This window comes from Perognathus longimembris, chromosome 22 (assembly GCF_023159225.1).
Source record: "Perognathus longimembris pacificus isolate PPM17 chromosome 22, ASM2315922v1, whole genome shotgun sequence".
Classification (NCBI taxonomy): domain Eukaryota; kingdom Metazoa; phylum Chordata; class Mammalia; order Rodentia; family Heteromyidae; genus Perognathus; species Perognathus longimembris.
This window is the reverse complement of record NC_063182.1, coordinates 10,713,925-10,739,806: the sequence shown is the minus strand read 5'-3', so window position 1 is coordinate 10,739,806 and position 25,882 is coordinate 10,713,925. Positions and strand designations below refer to the sequence as shown.

The 25,882-nt window shown below is 42.4% G+C and overlaps 1 protein-coding gene across 2 annotated transcripts in view; it reads left to right on the top strand.

Moving 5' to 3' along the window:
• Positions 1–21,950: 21,950 nt before the first annotated feature.
• The window catches only part of Lhfpl2 (LHFPL tetraspan subfamily member 2), a 137,674-nt gene continuing 133,742 nt past the window's right edge, over positions 21,951–25,882 (top strand). The window contains exon 1 of one of the 2 annotated variants that reach the window (XM_048331578.1): positions 21,951–22,075. The gene's annotated coding sequence lies outside the window, so the exon portion shown is untranslated. The remainder of the gene's footprint in view (positions 22,076–25,882) is intronic. The other variant, XM_048331577.1, reaches the window with a different exon arrangement.

Genomic DNA, 25,882 nt, shown 5'->3' with positions numbered 1-25,882 from the left:
TCATGTGAGCCAATTTCTTAAAATCAATTAACTCTCTCCTCTACTTCACCCTTCATACATGCTTCCCTATGGTATTGGTTCTATTTCTCTGAAGCATCCTGATTCATATGAAGATCTCTTTTTTTTCTAGTTTTTAAATCCTTCCTTCCTTCCTTTTGTCCTTCCTTCCTGTTTTTTATGCCAATATTGGGACTTAAACTCAGGGCCTTGCCTCTCAGTTGGCTTTTTCTCCCAAGGCTGGCATTTTACCACTTGAGCCATCTCCACATCTGATTTTTGGGGCATTCATTGAAAATAAGAGTCTTTTTTATTTATCTGTCCTGGCTGACTTTGAATCACAATCCTCATATGTCAGCCTCCTGAGTAGGTAGGACTACTGGAGGCATGAGCCACCAGAGCCCAGCTAGGTGAATTGTTTTTCAAGTGGCAAATGAAGTGTAGGAGTTTATAATCTTCTGGATTCCTTTTGTTGTGTCTTGCTTCTGTTTGGAAGTGGATAGAGAATGTGCAGAGAGGAGAACTGAGGAGAGTTGTAGGGCTCTTCTGAAGGCTTGAAAGAAGTTGGAAGATAAAGGGAGCTTTCTGAGTCAACAGAAGGGCTGTGACAACCTTGCTCTAACTTTACCAGAACAGCCCGCAATCAAATACTTCTACAATGAATCAGGGTACAAAGGCTGACACTGTTCTGTTCTGGAACCCAGGGCCTTGATCATACGAGCCAAGCACTCCATGTGCTATATCTTCAGTTCTCAAGACCCAGATTCAATTCTAGATTTGTTTCCCAGCCAGATAGATATATTTTACATATGATAACTTTCCTTTGCAAGCAGAAAGTTTTGTGTTTGTGTGTGTGGTGTAGGGAAATGTACAAGATTACCTAGCTATTATAATAACTAAGAAGACTATTTCCTTCCCTTTAAGTTCCTTTAAATCTGTTTTTTTTTTTCAGTTTCTTCCTTCATTTCTAGTTTCTGGAAACTACTAATTTCTGACAGTATTGTATAGTTTTGTTGTTGTTGTTGTTTTACTCTGCTCAGTTTGTAACATTTTAAACTTTCAAGAATTCCACTAAAAGCAATCACACTGCAAATAGCTCTTTGTATCTGGTCTCTTTTACTTAGCATAGTGCTTTTGAGATTCCTCTAACTTGGTTGGCATGGATGAGTCATTTTTCCTTTGTATTGCTGAGTAGTATTCTATGCTATAGTTGTATCTGTTTATCCACTCACCACTTTGAGTTATGACATTTAGGTTGTTTCTAGTTTGGGCAATTATGAATACCAGTTGCTTTCCATATTCCCACTTGGGTCCTGGTAGAGATATGTTTTCATTTCCCTTGAGTAAATCTCCAGGATTGAGCTTGTTGATCATATGCTATGAAAATAACCAGTTTTTTTTTCCAAAGTGGCTGGACCCTTTCATATTTAACAGTAATGTAGCAATGAATTAGTGTGAGAAAGACAATTCATTGCAGACAGATCTACAAACATTTTTATTTTGTGCCATCAGTGTCAATGACATAGAATTCGTTTTATATAAAACATTACTTAAGGGGACTGGGAACATGGTGTGGTGCATATTTATAATCCCAGGACTAGGGGAGCTGAGGGAAGGAGATTATGAGTTCTAAGCCAGCCCAGGCTGGATGATGAGACTGTGTCCCGCCCCATCATCACAAAGAAAAAGTGTTGAATCAGGAGTCAGCCCCATCCAGGCCCATTACTGGATATATTATGATTGCTTCTGTAACTTTGGACAAGTTGTTATTAGATCTTACCACGTTTACCTGTGTCCCTCACCTGTTAAATGGAGATAATAACAGTGCTGCTGTTAGGGATGTTGTGAAGATTAACTAAAACCACACAAAGCCCTTAATACAACACCAGACACACAATTTATGATTGGTATAGCTTCTGTTATTTTTATTACCTTGTTTGGAATAGAATTTGTTACAGACAGGGTTAACTCTCTGAGAACATAATCATAAACGACTTTACAATTTCTTTCCAGTAATAATTTAGAACTCAGGAAAGCCACTTGAAAATGTTGAAAATGATATTTATTGTTGAAAGGAGGGACCTATAATTATTTGGAATGAACAAACAAATCATTTTTAATCCTCTGTAAACTTTCTGACCTCACTCTCCTAATTTGTAAAACAACTAATTTTTCTGACACTGTGTCTTTCACAGAGTTGACATGAGATCAAAGGAAAACTGAACATATAAGCTCTAGAGAGCTACATAAATATTTGCCTCTGGTGAACGTTTCAGAGGCTAAAAACATAATATACAATTCAGTTAGAAATTATAAGATAATGCTGTCCTTTTATAAACTTCCTTTTTCTAATGTTGATTGGAAAAATAAGCTGAAATCTGGGGGCCGTTGCGCTCTCTCTCTCTCTCTCTCTCTCTCTCTCTCTCTCTCTCTCTCTCTCTCTCTCTCTCTCTCTCTCTCTCTGTGTGTGTGTGGGGGGGGGGGTGGGTGGGTGGGTGGGTGGTACTGGGCCTTTTATTGTCCCTTAGCTTTATTACTTAAGGCTGATGCTCTATCATTTGAGCCACAGCTCCCGGCTTTTTCCTGATTAATTGGAGGCAAGGGTCTCACAGACTTGTCTGCCTGGGCTGGCTTTGAACTCAGCTCTCAGCCTTTGAAGTGTCTAGGATTACAGTACGTGAGCCACCAGCACCCAGCTTAGTATTTAGGGTTCAAATTCAGGGGCTGTGCTTATTAAGCAAGCACTCTGCCACTTGAGCTATGCCACAGGGCTGCAAAAGAAATTAATAAAATAAAATAAAAGATGTAACAAATGGATTCTGCTGGAACATGGTTTGTTTCAACTGGAGCTTATGTTAAAAGTTCATCCCTATGAGATATTAAGAGGTAGTTTTTATTTTGATCCTAGAAAGAAAATATTTTAAGTCAGTTCTACTTAGCAAATTAAGGTATTTCCTTACCAACACATTTTCACATATAGAAAATTTACATAGGATCAATTGTTTACTATATATCATCATATATCATCATATAATATACTTACATTCATGTGAAGTATTTTTTAAGAGGTGATTAGGCTTTAGTCCTTATGGATGGACTAACGAATTCATGTGATTAATGAGTTAATGGATAATGTGTTGTCTTTGGTGTAGTTCTGCTATAAAAACCAGTTTGTCTAGAACTCTCATGAACTTCCTGTCTGGTCTGGTGACTCCAGGCGCTGCCTCAGGACTCTGCCAGCAAGAGGGCCATTGTCAAATGTGACCCCTCAACTTTGGACCAGAGCCCCATAAGCAGAACTCCCCCTCTTTTCTTTATAACTTACTCAATGTGTGGTATTGTGTTATTGGCACAAAAAAAAACAGATGAAAGTATAAAGAAGACCAAGCTTCCACTCAGACTCTGGCCAACAGTAATCTACCTCCAATGAAAGAAAGAACACACACAGCTCTTGTCACACATGCAGGAAGTTAACATTCAGAATTCAGTATGGTAATTTAGTAGCTACAGTGCAGAAGAATGCTTTGACTGCATGTGTATCAGAGCATCTTCTTTCTGTTGTCTAAGATGACACATGACTTTGAATTGACACTTAAAATTCTTTTTTTTTTCATTTGCAATGTTGGGATCAAACCCAGAATATTAAAGCATGCTAGAAAAGTACTCTACCACCAAGTCATAGCCTCAACTCTTGAATTATTTTCAAAATTCTAATAATTGCCCTTAAGAAAGCTGTTTACACAATGGAATTTTTGACATTACCAGGAAAATTTTAATAGAAATATTAATTATTTAACTATCCATTGGAGCCATGTAGGAGAACAAAATATGGAGCTGAGAGTTGCATTAGGGAACAGTAATACTGTATGTATTCAGAATGGAAAAGAATTAATTGTGCCTTCCATAATTTATGAGCAATGCCAGGCAGTTAGCCTAAGCCACTAAATTGTATTCTTTTTTTTTCTGGATCTGGCACTTCAGGGTTTGTTGGAGCTGTTCTGTGGAGGAAGTCCAATTGTACCTCAACTCCAAATGGAGAGAGGAAGGGAGACAAGGGGACCTTTCATCTAGCTGTTCTTCAGACTTAACCAGTTGATATGGAATCCCAAGTGCTGATACTTGGAACTTCTTCTCTAATAAGTCACTTTTTTAAAACTAAACAAAGCCTGAGAATTTGTTATAATTTGTTTATAAGACTCAGAAATGAAGGAATTTGTTGTGTTTTTAATTTGCTGGTAGATAAGTGCCTGTATCATTTCCTAATTAATTTTTAGTGTAGATATTCTGCTGCTGCTGTGTGGTCTGAAACGCTGACGTATGACCACACACTTAGAATACATATCTCACCCAGACACAGCCTAAAATGCCGCGACTCAGAAACATCTACTGAGCACCCCCTCAGGAGCGCACTTTCTCAAACACCCTCACATACCATTTTCATGACAGTTGTGGTATGAAATATGTGTTTGATTTTTTTGTTATATGTAGCATGTAATCAAAATAACAAATGCAAGAAGTTGGAATCAGGCAGACCAACTCATGATACAGATCTTAATCTAGCACTGATGTATCTCCAATGTGAAAATAGGAACTCGGGCACGAGGGATGTGGCCCCATAACAGTCTCACCTAGGAGAAAGTCTTTTGGTTTGATCCCCAGCATTTGAGAACACATACAACACCACACAGCATGGTTTATATGTTATAGTAGGACAACATGCTGAATTCACTATGTAACTACAGAGGAAAGGCTCATTCTCATTGTGTGTGTGTGTGTGTGTGTGTGTCTGTCTGTCTGTCCGTCTGCCTGTGTCTGAGTGTATACACAAAGAAACCAAGGTCTAGAGTGGTAAAAAAAGCTTAGCCAGAATTTTTCATAGCTATGAGGCAGAAGAAGTAGCATTTCAAGCCCACCACTTTGCTAGTGATAAGCAACAAATATATACCTTGAAGAACTATCTAGATGTATCATATTTTGATCTGTGAGCTCCAGGAATATTGCTGGAATGCATTATTTTCTAAGAAAGTCTGTCTCAAAAATGGGGGTTTCATCTCAAATATCATTAGTTTCCTGAATAAGTTAACATAGGCCTATAGCCTTAATTTAAAAAAAAAACTATTTCTTAAAATTATTTCTAGTTCTCACCTCTCATGGGATAATAAGTATTGTATGTGTTTTCACTAATTGTGTTATTCAGTGATTTCTTTTCTTCCTATGTCTTTTAAAACATGTCAAACATTGATGTTTTCACACATTCTCCCCTTAGTTATGCCCCTTTTTTTTTTATTGTCAACCTGATATACAGAGCAGTTACAGTTTCATACTTTAGGCATTGGATACATTTCTTGTACTGTTTGTTACCTCCTCCCTCCCCCCTCTCCCCCCCTTTTCCTTTCCCCCCATGAGTTGTTCATTTGATTTACACTAAACAGTTTTCCAAGTATTGCTTTTGTAGTCGTTTGTCTTTTTTTACCCTGTGTCTCTAGATTGCTATGCTCTTGAGACCAAACCATTTGCTTTTGTCATCTTTCTTAGGGAAGAACATTTGAGTCTTTGTGGTTCTGTCTTTATCAGCAAGCCTCTTGATTATAGGAGTTCATTGTGAACACTCTACAGACATAAGAAAAGGTGACAACTTAGGCCTTCTTTCTACCCTGGCCTGCAGGTCTACCTTAGTCTACCTGCTGTCTACTCAAGAAGCTAAGCTTCATTATATTTGACTTCAAGCTCTTCTTTGCCCTTCAATATTTCATACTCTTGATAGGCCACATTTCCCCCTTCAGTTAATATTTTAGGTTTAGAATATATATGTATATATAAATATACATATGTGTATATATACTTGTATGTTTGCATATACATATATGTATACATATGCATATGTGTATATATATATACACATATTCAAGCAAAGGATGTGACATGATGAGAAAATGACCACTTAGAAAACTTCAAGTTTCTGGTTGGGCACCAGCCTTAATTGCCAGAAACTCGTTTTGCTGGGGGCATTTTGTTGCATATAGCCAGAAACATGAAAGAAATTGCTATGATCAAAGCAATCTCATCTGGAAAGAAGCAGCTCCACTGATCTGAAGTTCGTGTAATTCATGAGCTCTCACTTACATTAGAAAAGCTTTTTCTAAAGTTTCGGATAGGAATGGTGGCACACATCTATAAACCCCAGGAGTCGGGAAAGTAGGATTGGAGTCTGAAATACTTCTGGGCAAAAGCATGAAACCCTATCTGAAAAACAAACTAAAAGCAAAAGGACTGTAGGAGTAGCTCAAGTGTAGAGTGCTTATCCCAAATGCAATGTTCTGAATTCAATCCTCCAGTAACACCAAAAAAGAAAAATAGAAAAGAATAGTAAAAATAATGTTGGGTGTTCTTACTATTCTGAATAGGCTAAAACAAATAACCCAACTCATTCAACCAACCAGCTACCCACCTAGCCATTAAAACCTGGTTGAAAGAATAATTAATCTACCTCTATGGCTTGGAGAAATCATTGCAGATTCTTCTCCATCAATTAGTAGGAAAAAGCAACATGAGTATGGATTTGTGAGCTCTGCCTCTTGAGAACAAATTGAGTATCTTTGGTCTTTGACCTGACTGTGGAAGGCATAACTGTCCCTGTGCACAATCAGATCATTCCCGAAAATGCCTTTCCTCTGGTCTAACTCAATTCAGATAACTGTGTTTGTAAGAAAATCTCAGAGAACACATTCAAGCCAAATGATCTCATGCCTGGATTTTGCAAAGCAATATGTGCACAGGACTAGAATTTATATCCTCTGATATGTGCCATTCCCCAGTCCAGCCCCAGGATGTTCTTCAACAGCGTGGTTTCTTTGCCATGTCTGAGTCACTTCCTAGGCCTGGCTCCAGGGCAGCTTGCAGACCCTGGAGACCCCCTGGCCACATAAGAAGGCAGTTCTGTTCTATTTCTAGGAATGTCATCTTTTAAAATTATTTTATACTTATCTCACCCATTTTGTTATCCCAGATGTTTTTAAAAGCAGTTTGCATTGCCAAAAGTGATGTGGTTTTCTTTTTATTTCTCTCAAAATAATTTAAAATTTCTGTTGTGCCCAATTAAGAGTCAAATCAAAGGTGTGGCCACATTAAAAATGCCTGAGATTCCCCCCCCCCCCCCGACATTAGACTTGTCTCAAGGGAAGTTCTGGTGTGCTCTTTGCTGCCTTTGACCCTCTCTCACAGAGGTAGGGGGACCTGAGCTTTACCTTTTCTATTTCAGGCAAGTAGAAGAAGCAGGAAACATGGTTCTGGATTGACTTCTCATCTCTCACCACGTGTAACCGATAGCTGCAGCTGTCTGGCATCCTGTGTTTCTTTGCATATTTTAAGATGATGTCTTTGTAGTTGAAAAGGTTTGATGATGTATTTCTGGTTGCTGTCTTCTTTTTCTTTTTTTGCTTCAAGATTTGAACTCAATACCTACTGCTTTTACACAGTGTTCTGCCAACTGAGCTACATCTCCAACCCCATGGTTACTGTCTTCTAGATGTTCTTTGTGATCTCTTAATAAGGCAAGCAGTAGAGAGCATTACTCCATGATTTTAGCTGCCAGGCCTACTCAAAATGTGTCCTGGAGGCTGGTCTGTATTCCTGTAGGGAAATATTACTATTTGGGGGACTATAGGATGATACCTCTGAGCCCCAGAGACCCTGCATAATGTCTGCGTGTACCTGTTTGGGCAATTCATATGAATTGATAAATCTCTGTGATTGGTTGGGAGCCCAGAATATTCTTTATGTAGCTCCAGTTATCTTATCAAGTTAGTCTTATAAAAGTCAGGTAACACCCCTAGCAGATTGCTTTTCCATTCTTAGATAGTTGGCCTTTTCGTGAGCCAGCGTGGCCTAGTGCTGTGTTGTCATTCATGTTTTTGGATCATACCTAATCTTAACTTCGTAGTTGTTGATCGAGCTCTAGTATCTATCATGACAAAGATAAATGATGCCTTTCTTGGAGTATTTGTGAACAGGAAATGAGATAAACTATGCTAAATGTTGTTATATTGTTGATGTTTGACCATGAAAATGGAAGCTATTTGGACAGCTTTCCAGGAGGTGTAAGTCAAATCCCAAAGAGGGACATAGCAACTTTGCCCACTCTGATTGTTTTCCAAATAGAAGCAACTGTACTAAGAACTGCACATAGAACCACACCCCAAAGGACTTTGCTCTTTTATATCAAGCTCCCTTGTCCAGTGTATACCTGACAGAACTTAGCCCCAATGGTTTCCAGAGCTTTATTATTTTATAGAATGAAGAACCGATTGGCGAATCAATTCTCACAAATCTGTTTAATAAGTAGTTTGGTGGATGATCGCATTCATTATTAAGGGTCTGAAGCAAGAATCTTCTCAGTAGACTATAGCAGAGTGGGAGATTGTGAGGAATTGTAGAAAAGATGTCATTACTTGCTCTGTTCCCACATCCCCTCCTTAAGGTACCTGCCTCCGTCCCAGACATCTGCCCACAGCTGTTTGGAAGAGATAGAATTGTGATTCAGGCCTCTTTACCTGAAAGACAAGGCTTGACGAAGCTGTTCTGTTTTCATAGAATTGCTATAGAGTCTGCTTTGGAAACATGAACTGGGAGGCCATAGTAAGCCAGGCTAAAGAACTCATGCATACCAAAGCAAAGCAAGTCAGCCCCTTGAAGAGCCCAGAAAGGATGCCACCACGTCACTAGGCCCATCTGCATGCCATGTCCAACTTTCATCTAAAATGAAATATGATGGGAACAGAGTAGAGTCAAAAGGCATGTGCCTGTGTTTAAGATAGAACAATCAAATATTAACAAAAAATTAAGCATGTTTCTTTATGGTAAATATTGGAACAGCAGTGAATCAATGCAGTGTGTGTGTGTGTGTGTGTGTGTGTGTGTGTGTGTGTGTGTTTACTGATCATGAGGCTTGAAATTGGGGCCTGGGCACTGCCCCTGATCTTCTTGTGTTCAAGGCGAGGGCTCTACCACTTGAGCACAGCTTTTTCTCAGTTTATTGTAGATAGGAGTCTCATGGACTTTCCTGTCCAGGATGACATGGAACTGTGATCCTCATTTCTCAGCCTCCTGAGGATCTAGGATTACAGGCGTGAGCTGCTGGCACCTGTCTATGCTTGGGTTTTTCCACCTATGCCTCTCAACCACATTAGGTATACTTCCACTTCTGTATTTTTGTTGGTTAATTATAAATGAAAGTCTCATGGACTCTCCTACCTAGGCTGACTTGAAACCTCAATCCTCAGATCTCAGCATCCAGAATCACTAGAATTATTGGCAGGAGTCACCAATATCCAGCAAAGATCTTTCTCTCTCTCTTAAAAAAATCAGTGCTTGGGCGCTGTCCCTGAGCTTTTTTGCTCAAGGCTAGCACTCTACCACTTGAGCCACAGCGCCACTTCTGGCTTTTTGGTGGGGAATTGGAGTTAAGAGTCTCATAGATTTTCCTGCCTGGGCTGGCTTTGAACCTCAATTCTCAGATCTCAGCTTTTAGAATAGCTAGGATGACAAACGTGAGCCACAGGTGCTAGGCCAAGCTCTCCTTTTTACAGAACTTGAACACTTAATCCTGTCTTTGTTTGCTCATCCTTAGTCTTGTCTTTTTTACATACTATATTTTTTACTTTTCTCCTCTACAAATCTGCTTTTTACTTTTTTTTCTTTTAGCTTTTTTTCCCTTTTATTTTTTTTTATTTTTATTTTTTTCCCCTTTTCAAAAGCAGTTTGTCCTCCAAACCTTGCAGCTAGGAAGAAAAGCACCTTCCTTGCTTGCTTTCTGATAGGATCCTCACACCATCAGTACTTTAGGCCCACTACATCTTATACCAATAATGCTGAAAGTCCGAAAGAACTATAACCCTGAGGCCGTTTGCAGAGGGTTCATTCTGTAAATACAGAGTTTAAGTGAGTCTGAATGTCAGCTTATCTCAGATTTCCATTTGTGGTTCATTTAAATGATTCGTAAACGCAATTTATTGCTGCAATCTTGTATAGAAAGAACTCAGGATTGGCCTGAACATTTCTGGTCTGTTTCCAAGACTGCACAATTTCCAGTGATCACCTCCTCATAACTCTTCCGTATGATCCAAAATTCTTTATTTGCCAAACTGTGTATTATGTGGGGAGATTGGTGGTTTTAGTTTTGGCTACTTCTTTGCTTTTTTTTTTTTTAAGCTATGTAATACCCTTAGGCAGCGGATAATCAAATCCATCTATCTTTTCTTTCATCAGATGCTCAGTGAATGGCTCCAGTGAACCAGGCACTGAGTGTGATCTTGAGGTCACAGTGCTGAGCTTCGCAGAAACACGAAAGCAAGGGCAGTTGCTCCTAGAGCGGTCTAGCACTCACAAAGAATACAGTTGAGGGCTGTGTTTGAATTCTGGCTGTAGGAAGGCAGGAGAATTCAGAGCTCAAGGTCAGCCTGGGTTACTTTCAAATACTTGAAGTTCTGCTGTTGAAATACTTGAAGACTAAGTGTTTTACAATGACCAAGCGATGTGCTATACTTATAGGGAAAAGGGGCCAACTGCCAGGGGCTCTATCTGTGCTATTCTCCACAGCTTCAGGTCTGGCCTGGGCTGTGCCAGCCAGCCAGGAATCCTGAGGAAATTCGACAAAGGAGTCTTCTGCTTAGGAACTGCGTATGGTGCCAATTTCATCAGAAACTTTTCCATTTCCCTGATTCCACAAGTGATAGATATTTTGTAAACAGAGGAATCAGATCTTTCTGATAAAAACATTCACAGGAACATTCCCACCCTACCGCAGCAGGAAATATCCTCCAGCCAGAACATTCGATTAGCAACAAATTAAGAACACTTGGACTGGCCGTGGGATTCCTTCTCTGGCGGGTCTTGGGATCGTGTGGATTCTAGCAGACTTCTCTACTCAGTACATTCCAGCACCTGTGCCCTACTTCATGCCCTTGAAAGCCTCCACCCCTAGCTCTGTCCCCTTTTAATTCACAGAACGCTATGCCGAGGTTGCAGGAGGGGAGAGGGGTGGACAAGGAGTCCATGTCTGTAATCACATGCTGTGTACCAGGAGCCGCCCTATAGAAGCTTGGCATAGAGCTCAGATGCCAATTCCTTTTCCCCTAAGTGCTGAGAAATATCAGTTCCTACAGCAACCTTGTTAGATATTATCCTAATAGATTTAGAACAAAGGAAACAAAAATACTGATAAGTTAGCCAAAGGGTCCATGGGCCTCCAGGGCAAGTGGAAATTAGGAGTTTGCATCCCCGGCTGATTCTCATTAATAATAAGAATAGCAGCTAAAGTGAGTTAAAGATTCATTATGGACCAAGCATTGTTAAAAAACACTGTACCTGTGTTCACAACAATCCCAGGAGATAAGAATAATGTTGTTTCTTGCTATTGCTGATGGGGAAATGGAAACATCAATTACACACCTTGTATAAGGTCTTGGTATTACGTGGCATAGCTGGCCTAGAACCTAGACCAGTGGTCCAGATGGACTGTCACTGTAAATCCCAGTCTTCTCCCCTAGACCTGCCTTGGCCTTCCCAGGCTAGTGGCAGAAGCATTGAAGGTTTGAAGACTTAAAAGAGATGCAGACGGTGAGAGCTCTCTTGGAAAGTGCACTCTGGGTTGGTCACTGACAGGGGCAGATTCAGACCTTGATGAGAGGGCGGGTTTTAAAATTGGAGCAGACAGAGGGCTGGGGATATAGCCTAGTGGCAAGAGTGCCTGCCTCGGATACACGAGGCCCTAGGTTCGATTCCCCAGCACCACATATACAGAAAACAGCCAGAAGCGGCGCTGTGGCTCAAGTGGCGGAGTGCTAGCCTTGAGCGGGAAGAAGCCAGGGACAGTGCTCAGGCCCTGAGTCCAAGGCCCAGGACTGGCCAAAAAAAAAAAAAAAAATTGGAGCAGACAGAAGGAAATGTTTAGGTCCTGGTGTTACCTGGGGGGATAAAAGCTACAAGGCTATCTACAGCATGGTCTCAATGAGAGAAACGGATGCTTGAACCAGGTGTGGTGGCACATGCCTGTAATTTCAGCATAGGAGGAGATATGGAAGCAGCCAACCTGCACTACAAAACTATGCAAGCAGCTCTGCCATCTTTCCCTCACTGATTGTAGTGCATCATTGTTTGGTGTTTTATTTAAGGAGGTTTACAGTTCCAGCTTACACTTAAGTCTTCGATACATTTTGAGTTCATTGTTTTACCTGCTCTATTGAAGAGTCCAATTGATCCTGACTCTTGAGAGGGTCTGACAAATTAATCATGAGACTCCAAAAGAACAAGTAGTCTCTGCTGAAGTTGTCCGTTCGTTTCATTATGTTTTCTCAAACTACAGACAAAACTAGACCTCTAACTGTATTTTTTAAAAAAAGCATTCCTTTGCTTTCTAACTGGCATATACAATATTTGGGTTAGTTAGTTTATTGGAAAAAAAAATAGCTTGTAATAAAGTCAAGGTCCTGCCTAAAGCCTGGGCAATGGAGATAAAGAACCCCTGCTGGCTCTCATTCCATTCCTATCTGAACTATTCATGATAATAACCGAAACCACCAGAACCACAGTTTGTAGTCCACACAATGCTTTTCCCAAAAAAATCCTCTGATAATAATTTCTAGGAAGATTTGTGAAACTGGGGGTTTAGAAAAGGTAATAAAACTGCATTTATTAAAATCCTGATGCATAAAACGAATACCTATAAAACCAAATTAATTAAAACCCACAAGATTATTATATAACTTCAGGCTATTGAGAAGTGAGAGAGATTGAAACTTTTTTTTTCTCAGTCGGTTCATGAAACTATACTGTTCCTTGAGCATCACTGAATGCATGAACCATTGCTTGCATTAAAATATTAGCAGGATGCTGGCATTGTTATTATCAGGCCCTGGGAAGTTTCCTCAAGCTCCCAATATCATTAGGAGCTTGGGAAAGCTGGGAAGTCTTCTGAACTGAAAGAGAAGGCAGCCCTCAGCCAGGGGCAAACAAAGAGTAAGGAAGATTTCATGATTTGTTTTCTAAGTTTGGCATGTTTCTCCTGAATTACCTTTTAAGTTATCAGTAAATAGAGCACCTGCTTTTGCTTGTGAGGGTTATGAGGTTAAACGGTACTTTCAATAAGTGGTGATGTTTGAACAGACACATTACCTTTTTTGTCATCCTCTGTTGAAGTGGCTATTTTCTATAAGGTCAAAGGGAGATCAGTTTCTAAGTGAAATTTGCAAGGATAGAATCCCACATTGAAAGACAGAGAGGATTTCTAGTATGACTTTATTTTTAGGATATGTCCATTGATTATTTTTTCATGTTAATTTTTATTTCATCAGCAATCAATAAGTGCATTAAAGAGTTGTTCTAAAACTTTGGGTGGACTTGAGAATCAATAATTCCATTAGGATTTAAGTCTTCTCTGAGGTAGATAAGCTACAGAGGTTTCTAAAGCAGTGGTGTATATAACTGCAAAAGAGTAGCTCCAAAGAAGTGGACTGTGGTAGTTGTTATTGTTATATAGTTGCTGAACTTGTTTTAATGAGGTGATACCCATTAGGAATACTTATTGATTTATTTTTGGCGGTCCTATGGCTTGAATTCAGTGCCTAGGCACTGTCCCTGAGCCTCTCTGGGCTCAAGGCTAGCACTCTACCACTGAAACCACAGTGCTCCGGCTTTTCTGTTTATGTGGTACTGAGGAATCGAATCCTGGGCTTCATGAATTCTAGGCAAGCACTCTACCATTAAACCACATAATCCGTCACAGGAATACTTATTTAGATCACAGATGTACCTCCTGTGTCTCCATAATACTTGGCAATGATATTTACTCCATGTAACCTGGAGAAACTTTGGGGGAGTCACCTAACTTCTTTGAGAACCTAGGTGATACTATACCTTGACTCTTGCCCTAGACTCTTCCCCTAGCCTGTTGTTAGCAGACATTTTTCATTTCACTGAAAGCACTGAGTTATAATCATCAGCACCAATTGATGTTGGTGCAATCTCCATTTTTGATGCAGTAGTTGCTGTTTTCTACCACCTGAAGCCCTGTCCTTGGCACAGGTACCAAGGAAGATGTAGCTGGACTTGCTTCCGATGTCAAAGGGAAGGATTCTAAGACTCCTGGAAGGAAGCTCAAGTTTTGTATAGCCCATGGCCCTTAGCCCTTTACACCTTTGAGAACATAAGATGGTGTTCACCAGGCAGCCGTAGCTATCAGGCTGTCCCTGTTTGCTGTCTCATGCTTTTCTATTTTGAGCTAGTGTTTTGGATGGTCTGTGGTAGGGATTAATGTTCTTTCTTTCTTATGCATGCACCAAGCAGCCTGAAAACCTGGACATCACCTTTTGACCTCTTCTCCCTCCCTGGCTACCCACCAGTTCTGCAAGCTGGGATCTGCACTAGCTCCATCACACAGGCTTCCCCTTTACATTGTGGTTCTTCACAAGTGCACAGGCTGTAGTGAGACAGAATCATGTGATCAGAGCACCTGGGGGTATAGTTGGTGACAGTAGTGCTTGCCTAGTGTGCAAAAGGTTCTGGGCTTGATCCCCTGCGAACAGAAGGGGGAAAAAGGTTCCCATATATTCTGACTACAAGTACCTTGCCAGATAAATGATTTACACAACAGCTTTCAGTTTTGATTAAATCCAATCTATGCAATTTTTGTTTCATTCCTCCTTTCTTTGGTATCATCCCTAGGAAATTATTGCATAAACCAAAGTCATAAAGACTTCTGCCTATGTATCCTTCTGGGAGATTTACAGTTTTAGCTCCGACATTTAAGTCTACCATCCATTTTGAGCTAATTTTTTGGATGGTATGAAGTTGGGTTAATACTCATATTTTTGTATGTGTATACAGAGTTGCATCCGCTCCTTTTATTGAATAAGCTCTTCTTTCTCTATGGAAATATCTTCAAACCTTAGCTGAAAACTATTCACCAAAAATATGAGGATTTACTTCTGGATTCCTAGTTCTGTTCCATTTAGCACATGTCCATCCTATGCCTTATGTTTCGATGATTATTTCATTTTTATAAAGCAGTAAAGGAATACTGTATAACTGGCAAAGGATGGTCTCCTTGAACTGAAAGAATGTTCTTTTTGCAAGAGTATGGGTGTCAAGGGAAGAAGGAAGAAAGGGACATACATATTCACACCTGTAATGCAAGGTATTATAATATACACTTGCACATACAATCATGATGATATAATAGACTAATCATATGCAGTAGGTAATACTATCTTTATTTAAAGATGCAGAAACCAAGATCAGGAGGTAACTCACCTAAAATAACTTAGCAACTAGAGTAGGTGGTGAGACTTGTGCACAGTCTCTAGGACTCCAAGGCCCATAATCTTTTCCTATCAAGCTCATTTTCTGTCTGTACATCTAGGAAACAGAAAAATCTATTTGAGGTCAAAGTAAAGACACACGCAATATATTTGATGCATGAGTATCAAACAGTTTTCTCAGGACACTCTAGAAAAACGAGAGAGGCATTTATAGTTATTTTGAGACATTTGTCTAATAGCAAAATGTCAAAAGATATTTAAAGAAAATATTCTTCAACAATGAAACTAATTTTGCTTTCCTGATGATATAACTTTGTCACCAGTTTTATAGTTTCTCTTAATTTCATTTTATGTTGTTCTCATTTATATGACCTCAAAGTGACTGAACATAATTTTTATTATTTGGCAATACTGGGTTTAAACTCAGGGATGTGTGATTGTTATTTTAAATAGTTCACATAGTGCATTTATTTCTTAGAAGAAAAGCTAGAACTAACCTCAGCTGTATAAATTTTCCTCATCCTTAATTTTTGTTTTCAGTGAAAATCTTCCCATGGTTGTTCTGAAATGAATATAGGTCACAGGTGTCTAATGAGTTTTATGTGAATTGTAAAAGATTTAAATTTGAGAAAGATGTGAGGTTGATAAGGAAATAAGACTGATTTTTCATGTTTTGCATAATATAAAGCTCTTTATTATTATTTTTTTAATTGAGGGCATGGAGTGTAGACTCTGAGTCGAAGTTAAACTTAGATAATGTAGTTTCAACCATGACAGAAGCACAGTGTAGACGATTCAGTCATTTCTTGTTAATTTCTACTCTCACTGCTTCTGTAGGGTAAGATTCTTTTGCTTCCCTGAGCAAAGATTTTGCACCTACATGTTTAGAGTCCAGTGTGTCTTATGTAAGGATTCCCAAAGTTCATTTTCTCTTAGAAACTAGTACCAGGGAAAACTTTGCCTGACCTGAAAAGCAGCTACGATTCTTTTACCAGACTGTATCATTAATTTCATGTTGTTCTTTTCTTGATTCTGGGAAGTTAAAAGCTAAACGTAATCTTGACAAGAGGAGCTTGTTCTTTCTTCTACTACATCAAATAAGAAAGAAATCCAAACCCATTTGAAACTAGGAAGAATGCTGAAGTAATCAAGGATTCTCAATATTTTCTTAGAAAAGAAATTTTATATACATATATATATTATCTGTGGCACTGAATGAAATTAGATGCCTCAGTCAACTATGACTAGTTTTAGGGGCATGTCAGTTTGTTTTCTATTGCTATAGCAAAATATTTGAGGCTGGAATTTTAGAAAGAAAAGTTTATTTAGCACTCAGTTGTGGAAGTTCAAGACACTAACATGACTTCTGCTGAGCTCTGGAACTGGTTTTCTTGTCTGAATCACATGGCACATGGCTGTATGATGGGAATACACAGGAGAGACCACATGCTGAGACAGGAATTAGAACGAGAAGATAGTTTTGTGTCTTGTTCTTGTATAACAATTCTTTTCTTGAGAACTAAACAAGGTCCCATAAGAACTACATGAATACTTCCCAAGGCTGGCCCCTCTGATGGAAAAAAATACTTCTCACTGGGGTTTCCTGTTTAAAGGCTGCATTGCTACACTGAGGGTCATGCTCCCCACAAATGAACCTTTAGAGAGAACATACATACCATATCCAAATCATGGCAATAGACGGGCATTTTTGTGCTTCTTGTTTCTAGAAAATTGAGTGGGAAAAGACGAAAAGAGTTCTTTGCAAGCAAGATTTTCAAATGGAGATAAGATTTTTAAAAAACACAACACCTTAGAGCCAGATTACCACAGTATCCACTTCACAATGAATGAATGAATGAATGAATGAATGAAAATAATACAGTAGTTTTCCTTAAGTTCTCGTTTTTACCCTTGCTATTGAATTATGCTGAGTGTTTCCCATATTTTATTGTAGGTACTAGTGAGGGTGAGGTTTCCAAATAACACGACTCATAATAGCAAAGATAAAGTTATTGGAAACTCAAGTCACAGACCAGATGCACAGCATTGTTGTTCTACAGGGCCAGCATATACTTTCTCTGGCTGGTTTTATGCTTGTCACAAATACTGTAAGACAGCAAATACCTCAGGCTTCCCGTATCTTGTAGCTCTTCTGAGAAAAGTTTATAATGCAGGAAAATGAATCACTGTGAGTACATTCAGTTTATTGAGTTTGCCAGTTACATGTTTTTAAGCAGTTAAGAATGGTACAGAGTTTATATGCAACTTATCAAGCAACACTGCAGTAAAATATTCTCACCATATAGAAATTTCCACCTTACTTAAAAGGTAAACTCATCTGGACAAAGGCCAGATAGATCTGTTTATGGTGATACAACAGGAAGGAATGAATGGTAGTGCGGTGTCACTTTTTAGGTTGAATTTTACCAAATGTGCATTGAGTCAAGTTTGGAAATTAGAGGCAGGAATACAGACTATAATTTTAAAGAGTCTGTGGGCAAATTAGAACTACTTCACGTGTAGAAGAAAGAAATGCCAGGAGGGGGGCTGGGAATGTGGCTTAGTGGTAGAGAATTTGCCTAGCATGCATGAAGCTCTGGGTTCAATTCCTCACTACCACATACATAGAAAAGGCTGGAAGTGGTGCTGGGCTCAAGTGGTAGAGTGCTAGCCTTGAGCAAAAGAAGCACAGGGACAGTGCCCAGGCCCTGAGTTCAAGTTCCAGGAAAGGAGGAGGAGGAAGGAGGACAAAGGAAGGAAGGAAGAGGTAGGCTATGAAAGTGGCCAAGAGTCTTCAGTTTTTATAGGAAGTACACAAGTGCCCAGCGTTGTGGGTGTTTATTTCCCTTATCACACATAGTTGAAGTACTCTGAAGGCCATGCTTTTCTTTGGTTGGATTGGAATATGGGCAGTGTCCTTATCATGTCCATGAGGGAAAAGAGTCTTCAATAAATTGTTGAGATCTTCATGGGGAGCCCACAGAACTTTATGTCTAACATCTACTTCCTTTCCTGCAGTGTCAACTGACAACCAGGTGTGATTTCAGCATAAAGAGGGCCATTTCTTTAGTATTTATGGGCTTCATTTTTTATCCTTGACCTAAAAACTGCCACTTGAAAGTAGAAATTAAGATGCAGGAGCAGTGGTTTATACCTGTAATCCCAGCTACCCAGGAGGCAGAGAGCAGAAGGATTGTGATTCTGCCTAGTCTAGGCTGGCCCAGGCAAACACATAAGAAAATAAATCGGTAAATAAATCCAGAAGAAAGGGCTGGGAGTGTGGGTAACGTGGCAAGCCAGGCTCTGTATTCAAACCCTACTACTGTTCCTCTCCAAAAGATGTGCTTTTTGTAAGTCCATGGTGAATTTGGTCAAGTTATTTCTACAGCCACAAAGATGGCATCTGTCTCAGGCAGGTCAGAGGGTTGATTTCACTTGAGTCTTTCAAGTCCTTTTGCTCAAAGTCAACTTTTCCCAACCCTTAATGATACTTAGTAAAGTATGTGCATAATTACATCCATGGAATAAAAAAGCAGAATGACCCATGCACAGACTGTGTTGACAGACGAGAATTCCCCTACTTTCCTTGAAGAGACTAACTTCAACTTAAATCAATCATTGCTTTTAAATTTTTTCTGATTTTCAAAAGGCATTGATTTCCAAGTTTGTGTTTAGCATTGATGTTCTATGATGACAAACAGTTTTAGCAAGTGTCAATCTCTTAAAGTGTGTGTGGGGGGTGGGGTAGGGAAGTATATTTGAGAGTTGAATTTATATGAAGACAAATAGGTAACGTGAATCAATATTCAAAATGCTGCCAATCATGAAACGGTATCAACTACTTTTCTCTTATGAATGCATATCTTAATATAATGCCACGCTCATTCACACTCAGAAGTAATAGAATAAAAAGAGCTCACACATGGAAACTATCTAGCCCTACTGATGGAGTGGAGCAAATGTCCAGATGTTCAGAGAACAGAGAGCCCTGCATGGGCAAGTCGGTTCAAAATCATGCATTTTAGCTAGGCACCACTGTAATTTTACCTTATGACCTATCCAAGTGGCTCATAATCATTTTCTTTCAAGGCCTCCATGTCATTTGACTAAACTTTGTAGATACCCTTTAATTTTCTCCTCACTTATGCCTTGCAGAGTTCCTTGAAAATTTGGCTGGAGCATACGATAGAAGCAGATTCACAATGTCCCAAAGTTCCTTTATTATCTTTCTTTCTCTAGTACTAGCTTTCTGAAGAACTCAGTAGGTAGTTTCTTCTTTAACCATACCCTGTAGTATCCCCTCTTCTCCAGTCACCCTGTTTCTTCTCCCTAATTCCTTGCTTCCTATTAAGTATAATTTATCTTTCCTTCAGATCCAAATAATCCTATCTGGGGATAGTTGCTTTGATTATTGCCCAACTAGCTGCAAATGTGATTTTGCGAACGACTGAGACTTTCATTTCCCAGGTATCTCTCTTGTGAAATCAATAACATATAGTATAAAATGGGTGGAAATGCCTTAATTTACATGTTATAATAGGTCTGTACTGTGACAGACTTTTGGAAGACACAAAAAGAGAAAGTTCAATCTTAGTTTTCAAAGAGATTGAAATGTAAATGAGGTACCAAGTCAAGCTCTCTACATCCAAAGCATATAATACCACCAAATACTACAAACCAACATTGATGCCATGTTGCAGTAACCATAGCCCACAAGGGCAGACATTCTGCATTTCTTTTTTGTTCATGGGTGCATCCCAGTGCCTGCAACAACTCTCAACATAAATTGTAGTTAAGTCCTCAACAATGTGTGGGATGCAGTACAGGCCACTCTGTAAGGCTTCTGTTCCAAGGGAGAGCCTGTAATAAAGAACACAGGCTAACAGGCAGTGCGTAGGGAAAGGAAACAAGTGTAATGGGGATAGTAGCGGTAGTTCATATGCAAGTGTTCCTAGCACTATAATACTCACCATCAAGGGACAGCAACTACAAAACACAACAGAAGAACTCGTGGCATTGTGGAGAATACCTGGTATTGTTCCGGAGGCCCATTCACCCTATTCACCTGCTTAAGGGATGAAGGGAGAAGGCCGAGGGTTCTCTTATGTTGTGTTTATCTTCTCAACTCAGTAGCTTCAAACAACTCTCTTTACAATCTCTTCTACAGTTACCTTTACCTTTTATAAAGGTAAGGTTTTACGTTTTAACTGTAATATTTATTAGGAATTTAATGTGGCTCATAAACTCTGCCAGTATGTGTTTTCGGAATGGTTGGCTGTTTTTGTGAGTACTCTAGCGGCAATGTTACATGGATTTTCAAGTTGTTTATTCCTAACCCCTATTTCCTCCATACACCTCGTTAATTCTCTTGTGCTTTCCCTAAGCATGCACATCTTCTTCAAGTAGAGATGTAGAAGTGCAAGCCTCCTTGTTGATGAAGTAAAACTTGGTCAGGAGAGAAGATGTTCTAGAAAGATCACCAGAGACTTCAGCCTGGATAGTTACAGGCATGGAGGGCAGGGGAGGGGCCTATCTGGACAGTGCCAGGCTCTAGGTTTGAGATGTTAAGGAATTTTCTCTGGTAAAACACCTCAGAGTTTTCTGGGGGCGGGCAGTGCCCTGCAAAATGGTGGTCTAGAACCAAACACCTGCAAAGGGGTGCAAAGGGCACAGAAGAGTCATAACAGGTAACCAGGGAGGGGCCACTGGGGGGCTACCAATTCTCACCCAGCAAATACCAAGGAGGTGACGGTGGACTTGGAAAGGGAGGGGCAGGCGGAAAGACACTGAAAGGGAAGACATGGAAACGTGGGGAAAGCTACCATTGACAGAAGGAGCTTGGTGCTCACAACTGGTCCAGTTCCCCCCTGGGCTTCCCGGGTCGCTGACCTGCCCCCCCCCCAGCCCACCCCATGGCGGTGGGTGTCGCGGTCCGGGATGACGGAGGAGGTGAGGGGCAGGAGCTGGGTGCCACCGTGAGCAGCGGCCTCCATCGCCCGGTGGGGACGGGAGGCAGCGGGTCTTCCCTCTGGATCGAGATGTCTTTGGGGACTGGTCAAGCGCCTCGGCGCTGGGTGCCCGGGAGGAGGTTGGGGATCCCGGGCATCCAGTCCAGGATGAAGGAGGCTCTGGGCACCGGGAGGGGGGAAGCGCAGCCCGGAGCGTCCTCGGCGGGCCAGGCCGGCCAGGCGGGGGGCCAGGCTCCCTGCCCCCCTCCCCCTAGCTTCGGATCCTCCGAGCCCCGGGCCCCACGTTCTTCCCTCTCCAGCCCAAGTCTGGGCGCGCACTGCTGGGGTCACCTCGCCACCCCGGCCCGCCGGCCTCTCACTCCCGACGTGGGGGATCCCGGGTCGCGACGGTCGCCGGAGCCCCGCAGGACACTCCCCTCGGAGGCCGGGCCTCGGCCGCCCCCGCCCCGCGCCGCGCCCGGGGGAGCCCCGGGCCCGACCCCTCCTCCCCGCCCCCCCCCCAGCCCCCGGACGCCGGGCCAGCGAGCGGGCGGCGGCGCGGGGCCCGGGCTCGGCCGCCTCAGCCTCTCTCAGCCGCTGTCCCCGCCCCTCCTCCTCCGGGCCGTCCGCCCCCTCCCCGAGTGCTCCGGGCCCGGCGGCCCGGCGCGGCGCCGACCCTCCCCGCGCCCCCTCCCCCGCCTCGCCCCTCCCTCCTGCCCTCCCCCCGAGCGGCCGCCGGGGCTGGGCTGAGGAGGAGGCGGCGGCACGGGAAGCCCCGGCTCGGGGACGGCCGCGGACTCGGAGGGAGCCCGGAGCCGGGTGAGTTGGCCACGCGGGGCCCAGCGCGCGCCGCGCGGGGAGAGCCGGCGGGAGGGCCGGGGTCGGTGGCGGGACCGGCGGGCGCGGGGCGCGGGGATGGGAAGGGAGCGGAGCGGCCGCTTCTCCCCGCGCCGCAGCCGCCCGGCGGCAGAAGTGGAAGAAGTTGTGTGAGGAGCGGCGGCGGCGGCCGGCGCGGGCTCCGGCTGGCTGGCCGGCCGGCCGGCGGCGGCGGCGCGCGCGGGTCCCGGGCGCAGCTCGGCTCCCCGCTGGCCGCTCGCCCGCCGGCGGCCGCCGCGAGGTCGTCCCCGCCCGGCCTGGTCGGTGGCGGGTGGGTCGCGCGGACCGCAGACGGCAGCTGCACCCCGGAGCGGGCTGCATTCTTGTGGGCAGCGCCGCGGCCGGGCTGCGGGCTGCGGGGGGCGGGCGGGCCGTGGGGAGACCGCGTCCGCGCGGGGCGGGGCGGGCCGGGCCACGGCGGGCGTGGGGGGGTGCGGACTTCCCACGCGCGGGTTTTTGTGTGTTCCTCTGGTCTTCCCCTTTCATCCAGCGGCCCGGGGGGGGGGCCTTTGAACTGAGAAAAGCAAGAAGGATTGTCTTCCCTCCGGCCCCACTTTCCGGGGGCTTCGGTGAAGGTCCACGAGCTCTTTCCACGCGAGGAAAAGAAAAGACCAACTTTTGTCTCTCACTCCTACCCGGGCCACTTCCTGTCGCTCCCGTTTCTCTCTGCCGTGAGTGTGTGAGTGCGATGCAGGTCATCTTCGGTGACTCCCGTGCAAAGTAGCACCCAAAGTAGCAGACAAGAGTGTGGAAAGGTGCTGCTGGTCCGCCTGTCTCCCCACCCCAGCTCAGCCCTCACCAGGTGTGAGAGGATCCAACCTTGCTTATTCTTATTTCTTTCCCACCATTTCTCCTTTGGAAAACTATTCATTAAAAAAAAAATTTTTAACAGATAGAGAACATGTGCTAGTGGAGAGATGAAATGATTTAAAGACAGGGAGAACATTTTAAGATTTACCCTCCCCCCCCCCCAAATCAGGTGCTGCTGATAGGTTTGTGATTATATTGGAAATGTGATTCTGATAAAATAGCATTGGAAGGGCTGGATGAGTATACTACTTGATTGAAAACAAAACCCCACCATTCTCTTATAATTGTATTTTCTCCCTGTAGTCACACATAACAGCACAGCTTCTTGAGATTTGCAGCACTATAGCAGTCATCTGATACCAGGTGGGAGGGGGGCTCATTTGTCTTAAGAGCAGTCAATTAGGAAGAGTAATTACACTGCAAATGAATATTCCTGAATATAATTTGAGTCATGATAGGGGAGACAGGCAATGAATGGTCTATAGAAGGAGGAAGGATCTTTGTAGCAAGTCGTGCCTTCTGGGAATGGCAAAACATTTTATTTACCATGTAGATAGTTCAGAATCTAGGGTACCTGCTGACCACTGAGACTGGGGACTTTAATTCCAGAACTTGTGCTGTATGCAGGACAAGGTAAGGAGGAAAAATCCATAGTAGATGATAAAAAAAAAAGAACAGTATTCTGAAAGCTACACCTGCAGCTTCTGAACTTCTCTACTGCATATAATTGGCAAAGTAGGAGGCCAAAATTTAGGAGACTCCGATCCAGTTTGCTAAATTCTCAGATGTGTCACATACTACCTTATTCAATTTTAGCTCCACTATACAGTGGTGGTGATGACAGTCCAAGTCAAAGAATCAGCTTGACCAATTACATTTGTATAGAACTGAGTAAGTGCTCGGAAACTGAACGATAATCATCCTAGGATAAAGGGGGAATGAAGGCAGGGATACCTAATTTTAAAGTGAGCAGCTCTGATTTGAAGCTGGACTTATGACTGCTGGTCCACACCCAGAAACACCTGTTCTTCCTTGAACTTCAGGCTGCATTGTTTTGACCCTTTTTGGCCAGCTTTTTCTATCTAGGCTTTCTTTTCCGGGGCATGCTTATTGAATTGTGGGCATGCTTATTGAATTGTAGGCATGCTGTTAGGCTGGCGGGCCACCACTGCTCCTACTATAACAAGGTGGCTGCACTTACTGTGGAGAGATGGCAAGGAATATTGGTTCCGTTGAAATGAAAACTGAACTTGAGCCTTCTCAGGACAGATGTCCAAACTAACAGTGGCTACAGGCAGGAGCAGTGGCTGCAGCTAGAGATGAATGATGAAGGTTCTTTCCAAAGCAGCAGCAGGTGGTCTTGGAGAGGCTTCTCTCGCCTGATTGGTAGAGGGTTTCTGAATAGTGCTGTACATGAGGGTAATTCGTGTCCTTCGGGTTGAAAATTTCAACATTTGTCATCTTTTCAATAGTCTTGCATGGGGATAGTTAAATTCCTGATCTTGATCTTAAGTGACCAGGCTCATCCTGGTGTTATTGTGCAAACTTGGCCGGTCTGCTTCTCTAAATTTGAACTGAGATAGTTTAAAGGGATGTACACAGCCAGCCACTGCTGGCTTATGCCCGTACTCCTAGTTGCTCAGGAGACTGGGATCTGAGGATTGCAGTTCAAAGCCAGTCTCACAGGAAAGTGTGAGACACTCTTTGTCATCAGTTAACCCCACACAAAAGCCAGAAGTGAAACTGGCTCAGGTGGTAGAGCGCTAGCCTTGAGTGCAAAGCTAAGCCCCGGCTGGCTTTTTTGTTGTTGTTCTAGTGCCGGCACACACACACACAACACAGAATGTACACAGAATGGTTTTGAATGTTTGGCAGTTGGGATGTGTGATTACAGTGATGCCATGCATGTAGTCCATATGTCCATATGTTGAGCATTGAAGTCAGGACTTCCCTGTGCACTGGCACTTGGAAGTAGGGCCTTTGAGAGATGATTAGGTATAGATGAAATCTCATGAGGGAGTTAGGTTCCTAATAAAAGAGGAAGAGAGCTTTCTCTCGCCCTGCTGAGGACACACAGAGGAGGAGCCTGTCAGGAAGAATGCCCTCACCTGAAACCACACCCGTGGGCACTTAGTCATGAACTGTGTAGCCTCCTAGCTGTGAGAAATAAATATGTACTTGTTGTTTACACCATGAATTGGTGGTATTTGTCACAGAGCACGTGAGCAGCCTAACACAGGCATTACATTGAAGAAATGTAGGATGATATTTGTGTGGTAAGGATGTAAACAAGTTTTGTGTGCATCTAAACAATACCAAATGCACTTTAATAGGTATGTTACCTGAAAAATTTTCTTGATTTAACCTTAATACCATCAGCTAGGTCATGAGAAGTACCCAACTTTAACTTTGACATTTGACAGATCAGAAAGGAGAACCTTATTGTACTTTGACTTTGCCTCTGGTGATTGTTCTGATTTTGGTTTAAGATCACATTTTCTTGATTATCTTGATTAGGAGTTTTTGCAGGCACTTTTTTTTTTTTTTTTTTTTTTTTTTTTTTTTTGCCAGTCCTAGGGCTTGAACTAAGGGCCTGGGCACTGTTCCTGAGCTGCTTTTGCTCAAGGTTAGCACTGTACCACTTGAGTCACAGCGCCATTTCCAGCTTTTTCTGTTTATGTGATACTGAGGAATTGAACCCAGGGTTTTACGCATGCTAGGCAAGCACTCTACCACTAAGCCACATTCCCAGCCCTTGCAAGCACTTTTTAAAAAATATTTTTTTTTCAAACTTCAGGCTTCAGAGTTGTTTATTTGGGAGTGAAACTTGTTAGATTTAACTGAAGTAGCAAAACTACAATAATAAACTTTAAATCTTAAATTACAACTTAAATCTAAATAGTAGATACTGAATTGTGTTCTTGGTTATAGTCTTTGGAT